This window comes from Zosterops lateralis, assembly GCF_965231275.1.
Source record: "Zosterops lateralis genome assembly, chromosome: 12".
NCBI lineage: Eukaryota > Metazoa > Chordata > Aves > Passeriformes > Zosteropidae > Zosterops > Zosterops lateralis.
Window position 1 is genome coordinate 5,066,240 of NC_139772.1, and position 8,002 is coordinate 5,074,241.

Below are 8,002 nucleotides of genomic sequence, written 5' to 3' on the forward strand. Positions count from 1 at the left end.
CTGGCATAGTCTGGGGATGCTGCTGATGGCTCGTTGATGCTGAATTCTCTTGCACAATCCGAATTTTGTTTGTCAGCCGCTTTTTTTATTTATTGAAATCAATTCCATGTTGTGCTCAGAGCAGCGCTGTTGACATTAGCAAACATGGTTGGACTTTGCTGTGTCCAGTGCTGAGCAAGACCCTGACACAGGGTCCCCCATGTAAGACACAAACCACAGTGGGGATTGGCGCTGACATTACCAAAGATCTTCTCTATGGTGGTTGGTAGGATTAGAAAACTACACCTCGCTCTCTTCCACCCCCTGGATTGCTAGTTCTAGCTATAAGAGACATTTTAGATGTTTTATGCCCTAATGCAGGCATTCCTGTTTTCCAAAGTTCAGCAGGATGCTGGAACGGGCTGGTGCACCTGGCTCTGGAAGCAGCCAGGAATAAAAGGTCATCCTCAAAGACAACTGGGCATGGATGAAGTTTTGATTTATTAGTGATTCATTTTGTGTAGCATAATGCTTGGTTTGTCACTTGCACTGGGTAATTTGTAATATTGTAATTATTTATCCAGTGGCACCTTAGACCATGCGTGCAATGCACAAAACAATCCACCTCAGCTGTCTCTGTTAATTGAAAACTGCAGCTTTTAATTCTTAACTTTTCTGTAGCTTTCAGAGCTACATATTTGTGTGGATTATTTAGCTGTGTTTTGGTTTGGTTCATATTCTAACATTTATAGTAATGAATATATGAAGTACTTTGTGTCTAAGTGGCATTAGTTAGACAGCTGTGGTTACAAACAGCCCACATAATCATATTAAATCAATATTAAATGTGTGCTACTGAATGGTTGTCTTTGGGATGTTGATGGTCCCAATTTAATTTAAACTTCATCCCACTGGTGCTTCCAAAAAACCTCAGAGGAAAACAAATCAAAAATCAAATCCCCAAATGAGTAGCTCCAAATGGAATAACACATCTTTCATAATTGGTCCACAGTGGCTTCATTTAGGTGGATGCACAAGTGTGTGGTGTGTGACAACAAACAGTCCAAAACCTGTTGGCTGTTCACTGCAAGAGAGGGAACAACTGTGGAGAATAGCTGTCAAGATGACTTTTTTTTTTTTTTTTTAATTTTTTTTTTTTTTTTGGTGATAAGAGAGTTTATTTGAACTAGGAGAATAGGAAAAGCTCGTTTTTGATATTTCCTGTGAGGAGATGTAAGTACTAGAAGTTCCTTCAGAAAACCAGTTTGTCCTCAGTGTGATGCAGCTGTGCTGCTGTTGGTTCTGTTTGCAGGATGGCCAAGAATAGACAGTGAGGGCTGAAGAGGGGCAGTAACAAGGAAACCTGACACTTTCCTCTGGAGCTGCCTGGTATTCAAAGTAGAGACTCTTAAATCATCTGGTTATAACAAGATCTGTACATTCTCCCTTGGACTTTTTTTTTTTTTTTTTTTTTTTTTTTGTGTTGGGCTTGTGTTCATGGGGTTCTGTTTCTGTGCTTGGGGCTGTGTTCAAGGTGAGGGCAAAATGATTTAGTTGGTCTAAATCTCCTGGTTGGGAAGTTGCAAATTATTGCAGGGAGTGGTGAGTGGTGCATTGAGTGGAAACCAATGCCAGTGTCCAGTACTCACTGGAGATGTTGTAATTTTATCTCTAGTTGTTAATTAAGTCTCATAATGTTTTATAAGAGGCTGCATACAGAAGTTGTGTACTATATGAGTTATGAGAGAAACAGAAAGTGAAGATACCTGCAAGGGAAGTGAGAATTCTCCCTTTGAACAGAACAGCAGGAAGGGAACCTAGTTTGTTTGAAAATATGTCTTTTAATAGATTGAATATCTGAGGAAGAACTTGGGACATTAATCATCGGGACTTTTACTTGTGGCTTGATGTAGTTACAGATCATCAGGCCAGTTTTAGTGTATTGTGATGCTGTAAAGGTGAAGTTTCCTTGTGCCCTTACACCAAAAATGGTTCTTAAGAGATTTAGGTCATGCCTGGCAAGTGTGGGTCAGGCAAACCTGGGTCTCTGCTGTGTCCATTCCTTAGCTGTGTTCCTTCCATTTGCTGCTGCTCCAGAGGTTGCCCAGCAACTCTGATCTGTTTTATGCAAGTGAGTTATTAAGAAATGAGAAGAGGAAGAAGTGAAGGCAGAAATGCTGGATTGCTGAAATTATTAGTAGCATCTAAAGCTAGATTTGGAATAGTGTTGTGTGTGTGCATGTGTACCTATATCTGTGTGTATAGATATGTATAATTGTATAAAAATTGGGACAGTGATGAAAGAAAGGAGATGACCCATTTAGCCAACATTCCAATACGGAGAGGTTATGGTCCTTGTTCCCCTCTCAAGCTGGCTGATAGATCAAACCTCAGCAGTAATACAACACTGCAGCCTTAGTGAGGGTGTTTACTTTTATTTGGGGATTTTGATTCACTATATGAAAAGTGAAAAAGTATTACCAAAAATCAAGAGCAAAACCAAAATACGTTAATCTTTCTGTTGTCTTTTGACACACTGCAAATAGGCATTTTAATTTAGGTGTGTTTGACTTGGCTTTGACAGTGAGAGAAGCTAAAATAGCTTAGCAGCAGCAAGAAGTTTTGAATTATCATCTGCCACTGTGCTAACCTGCATTTTAGAATTATTTCAGCTAAGTGCAGAGTTATGTTCTGAGTCTTAGCATTTACAAACAAATCAGATCACTGATGTAGTGACAGATGTGAATAGGGTACAAATATGAATTTTGCTATTTTTCAGCCCGTGGGAAAGGATGACTGACTAGTAGATTTGCATATAGACTACCCAGATGTAAGTATTTTTCCTTAAATAATTACAATAATTTCTTATAATAAATACTTTTATTTCAATTTGATCAGCAATGACAAGTAATGCAAATTATTTTTGTTGATGCCATAAAATCTTTTAAGTAATTATGGCTTACTCTTCAAAATTAAATCACCATGTTTCATCTTTATTTGAGCTTTCTACAGAAGTGGTGGTGGATAAATACTTGAGCACAGCCCCTTGGGGTCTGTGGTACATTGCAAAGATCAAGTATTTAGCAGATAAAGCCAAAATTAGCCCAGAGAAACCTCAAGTCTATTGAGTCCTTTACATTTGAGCTGGTGATGGGCTCCTGCAAAAGCCATGGTCTTAAACAGCTGTGAACTTAAATTCAGATCTGGCTTTGTTTTACAACTTCCTCTTATCTTTGTAAGCAGAACCAAAACCATGGTTTCAAGTCTCTTTTGTCCTGAAGATCAGATGCGTGGGCTTGAAACTTAAGCCCAGATTTGGTGGTTTAGGCTTGTGCTGATTTTTTTTTCCTTTTGAAATGAAACAAAGTATGAACAACCACCTCAGCAGCTGGCCAGAAAAGCTGCCATTTCACCATACCTAAATTGGGATTCTCAGTTTAAGTGTAAAATTGGCCTTTAGGAAAGGGAAGAACGTAAGATGCTGCCCTGAGACAGTTGGCAGGTGGCAAGTTAGCAGAGCATTTTCCTCCAGACCTTTGCTGGGCCCCTCAATCTTGACTTGAAACCAAGTACTGGAATGGTAATGTGTTATTACTGCTGAGCAGAGAGTGCTTCCAGCATAGAGAGCAGTTGTACATGTGCAGAGTGAGTGAAGGCATCAGAGTACACACACCAGCCATTTTCTCATACAAGTGAGTGTGTAGACAGGGAATTTGTAATTGCTGTTGGTTTTCTGCAGAAATTGTTCTATTCTGTTACATTCTTTTCACAGGAATATTAGGGAGTTCTTTCAATTATGCATCTTTTGAAATTGGTTTAAAAAATTGTATTCTTCTTAGTTTACAAATAGGCACTGGCACCAGGCTAGTGGTTTTGTTTTTTTGCGTGGTTGTGGGGAATTGTTTAATTCTCCTTTCTGAGTCCTCGTTCTCTAGGTCAGCAGCCAGCAGTGAGGAACATCAAGTAAAAATAAAACTCCTATTTTTAGTTCAGCTACATAATGTCCTATTTATAATACTGAAATTTCAGCTACTACCTGGCCCCTTTCAATTCAATGAACCATCTCTTCTCTGTTAGCCCTCATTGCTCTTTTTTCACATCTGCCCCTTTTGATTCTTCTACAATTATTTTTGTAGGTTTGGGGATGCTTTTCCTATGGGGCTTTTAATTCTGCACAGTGCTGACAGTGATCAGTTAAGTGATTTGACTAGAAGTAAGGGCAAGTAGCAGCTAACAGGGGATATTCAAAACTTGACATAATTCATCCTCAAAATTTTAACCCCATGAAACTCTTGATGGGGGAAAGCAGCTGCAATCATAATGGTATATCGGTTGTTCCAGATAAATGTTTGCTTCTGCTTTTAATCCCTCAGGACTACTGAAAACATGATACTTTAACTTCATTTTCCTTAAGATGATTCATGACAGTAATTTTCTTCTCCCCCCTCTCCTCCTGCCTCCCCATCACTTTTGTTTTGTTTAAATTTTAACACAGACCATTGAGAGGAAGACAGAGAAGAGCACGAACACAAACATCTCCTGGCTAGCCAGTAAACTGCCTAGGATCTGAAAGTGAAATGGTTAAAAATGTGTTGAAAACCTCAGAGTGTAGCTGAAGTCTGGGGTTTTGGCAAGTAAAAGATGGCTCTCAACACAGGACCTCAGGAAAAATGCATTTGTCCGAAGGCAGTTTTTACCCTGCCCGCAGTCTTGGAGATAAGGCGGGAATTGGAACAGGAATGGTTCCAAAATACGTTTGTCAGCTCAAAGAGCAAAAGGAAATGTTGATGTGCTACTGGTGAGGTTCTGCTGCCATCAGAGAGTGGGCTTCAAAGTGGGGATTTCACTCTGGTTAAGCCACAACTAATGTAGAAAAGATTCCAGTTAGAAGCAGCTTATGAAACCAGATAGACCCTATTATCCACGGGGGACCAGACACTGAAAACATTTTATTTATTTCCTCCATATGATGTATCTCACTTGAAAGAAATGAAATGACTTGTAAACCTACAGCTTTTCAACGGGGTTGAGTCATGCTTGAGACTGATGAGAAGTTGGATGGGGGCGGAGGAGGAGGGAAAGTAATTCTGGTAATGTGGAGACCTTGTCATTGTGTGGCAAAGTTTGAGTTTTAAGAACCATGATTATGCTCGAGCAAAATTTTTGCACGATGTCTATGATACATGGTGCTGAGCTGTGCTGGAAGCTGAATAAATAGATTGAGCAAGTACTTAGCCAGGCACGGTCACGTTGTTGTAGCAGAGGTAGCAAAGTCTGATGGCTGGAAGCAGCAATTCTTTAGGAAAATGGGGAGCTGCTTTAAAAGAGCCAAAATAATATTAAAGCACAATTTAAAACCCCTGAGCAACAAACCCTGTAACTCACAGCATTCAGTGGCAGAGGTACAGAACACTTTATGTAATTGGATTCCAGGTACAAAGAGCTCTGCATTTCACAAAATTTCAGTTATCTTCTGAACAACAACAAGCTATTGTTTCTTCTTGTCCTGTTTCATCTCTTTGTTTGAATATAAATCCAAAGTGAGTTCCTTCTTCTCAGACAACTCTTTTTTCTCCTTCTTTAATATGTGGAATAAACAATATAAAGTGGAAATAAGTGAGGTATAAATAAAGGAAAAAATATCTATCTTATGACTGCTCTGTTTCAAAACCTTCATCTGTAGTTGGGTAAAAAGATTCTTTTTGGAGAGGAAGGTGATGGTTGGAATGAGGTTAGGTGGGATAAATGTGTAATTCTATTGTTATATTTAGTATTGCAGTATCTGTGAGCCAAGAGAAAGGTAGCAGGGCACAGATGTGCAAAAGAGGAATATTTGAGGGTTGTCGGTCCCTCCTTGAGGAGAGACCATATGAGTGAATGAGGTCAAGAGAAGGGTAAAAATAGACAATGTGGAAAAGGGATGGAGTGAGAAGAGCCCCTTGGAAAATGTCTACAGGGTGTGAAGGGAGCAGGAAGAACAGACTACTGAATGGAGGTCTAAAAAGAAGGGCAGGGAGGAAACCCACAGTATAAAGTGTGCCAAACTGAAGTTTTAGGGAGAGATGGGTAATTTGTGATGTCAAAGAAATCAGTGAGAGTGTATAAGAGAATTGGAGAAGACAGTGTTGTGTCTTGAATTTACAAAGGGCAGCAGTGATGCCTGGGACAGCTGTTTTAGCAGAAGCTTGGAACTACATTTCTGTAGACTTGAGGTGGAGACTCACAGCAGCTTCCTGAGTGAAGAGATTCCCATTTTTAACCTTCTTTAACAAGTTATGATAATTTCATATCTTGTAACAGACATCCTCCAGCTTTTCATTAAATGACTAATATTCTTGCACTTTATACAGTCATAAATAATGTGTGTTAGATGTGACCATTCCTGGCAGAGCTCCAAGTTCTTTTCCACAAAGAAACATTTGTTTGCCTTCTACCTCATAACAATCAAAGCAATGAAGACACTGCTATAGTATTTTGAGGTATTTGGAGTGTTTACTGCAACGTAGTACATTCACTGCTCATTGCATTCTCCAAATAATTTATTTTAAAGACAAACACCAGCCTCTTTCCTGAACTCCCTTCCTCCATTCACCTTTCACTTTGAGAAGAATCCCTTCCAGAGCAATCAGCTGGATCTGGCCCAAGTACAAATATGCTAAATTATGCCATTGTTCTGTTTTCCTGAAGTATGTTTTCCACCCCATGTCCCCTTGTTTAATGCAAACCCATTTGATCCTGTCCCCTTGGCTTTGTAGTATTCAGCACATACATTTAGTGTAGCCTTGCAATTATTTCTGTGTATTTAATTTCAATATCACTTTTTATCATTTGTTTTCATAAACTTTTAAACAGTTTCAAACTGGTAAAGTTTTCAAAGCTTGTGCTTTCCATGTTTCTGGACCCTGAAGTGCTACCTTAGCATATCTTCATCCACATATGCAATTAAACATCTTCACTTAGAGCCTGGTTTAAGACAGGAGAAGAGTAGTATGGAAAACTTGTTGTTCATAACCACCATGGTAATTCCCTCCATTTATATTAGAGAAGAACAGTTCATGGAGGCAGTGATGGCTTTAAATATTTTCTCTTAATTGAATGCAAAGCCACTATTGCTCTAGAGCATGGAATGTGACCACTGGTTGCTTTTACACGCCTGTGCTCTGCCTGCTGTGGATGAAAGGTCCTGAGAAGTAATGAAAAGAAGTGTGTAAAAACAGTTTACATCACTGGATCCTTGATTCTTTAAGGTCACCACCAGTGCACTGAATGGGATTGAAAATCCTCTCCATAAGCAGAGAGAGTATGTAGGAATGTTGATATGAATGATTTCTTACAGTGATACAACTGTTCAAGCCTGTCTGTTTCTTGGACATTAATGGAACAGGTTGGGTTTGTTCCCTGGGAAAAGGGACCAGTGTCTGTCTGTTGGGTTGTATCAACCAGAATTATCAGATAAAACTCAGGGTGATATTCCACCAGGAAGGCAGCTGATCCTCTTCTTCTGGTATGTGTGGGAATTATGACTGGAACACTGCTTCAGTTTTTGCATTAAACATCTTGATTTTTTTTTTTTATTAATATGCAAAAATTTACTAAGCTGTAGAAGAAATACAGATTCCATTTGATATTTGAATATGTATGAGAAAGAAAAGGCTATTGTAGGGGACATCTTCATATAAGAGAGTCTTATTCACAGGAAATTGGGAGCACAGTTCAAAGAATATGTTTAAGAAGGCAGCATTGAAGCAGCCAGAAGAGGATGTGTGATGAGAGAGTACTGCATTCATAATAAATAGAAATACAATGCTACTGCACCCAGTAATGACATGGAAAACAGTATGGAACTGTCTTCCACTGAGATGGAGATAATGAAGCAGAGATAAAGTAGGATTTAAGCTTGAGATACAAACTGTGCTTTCAGAATCCAGAGGTTGTTCATTAAGTGTCTTAGATACTGAGTGCCTTCGAGATACTGCTTATTCCTTGGATGGTTTAGTAAAAATTAATACCAAATTAATTGCAG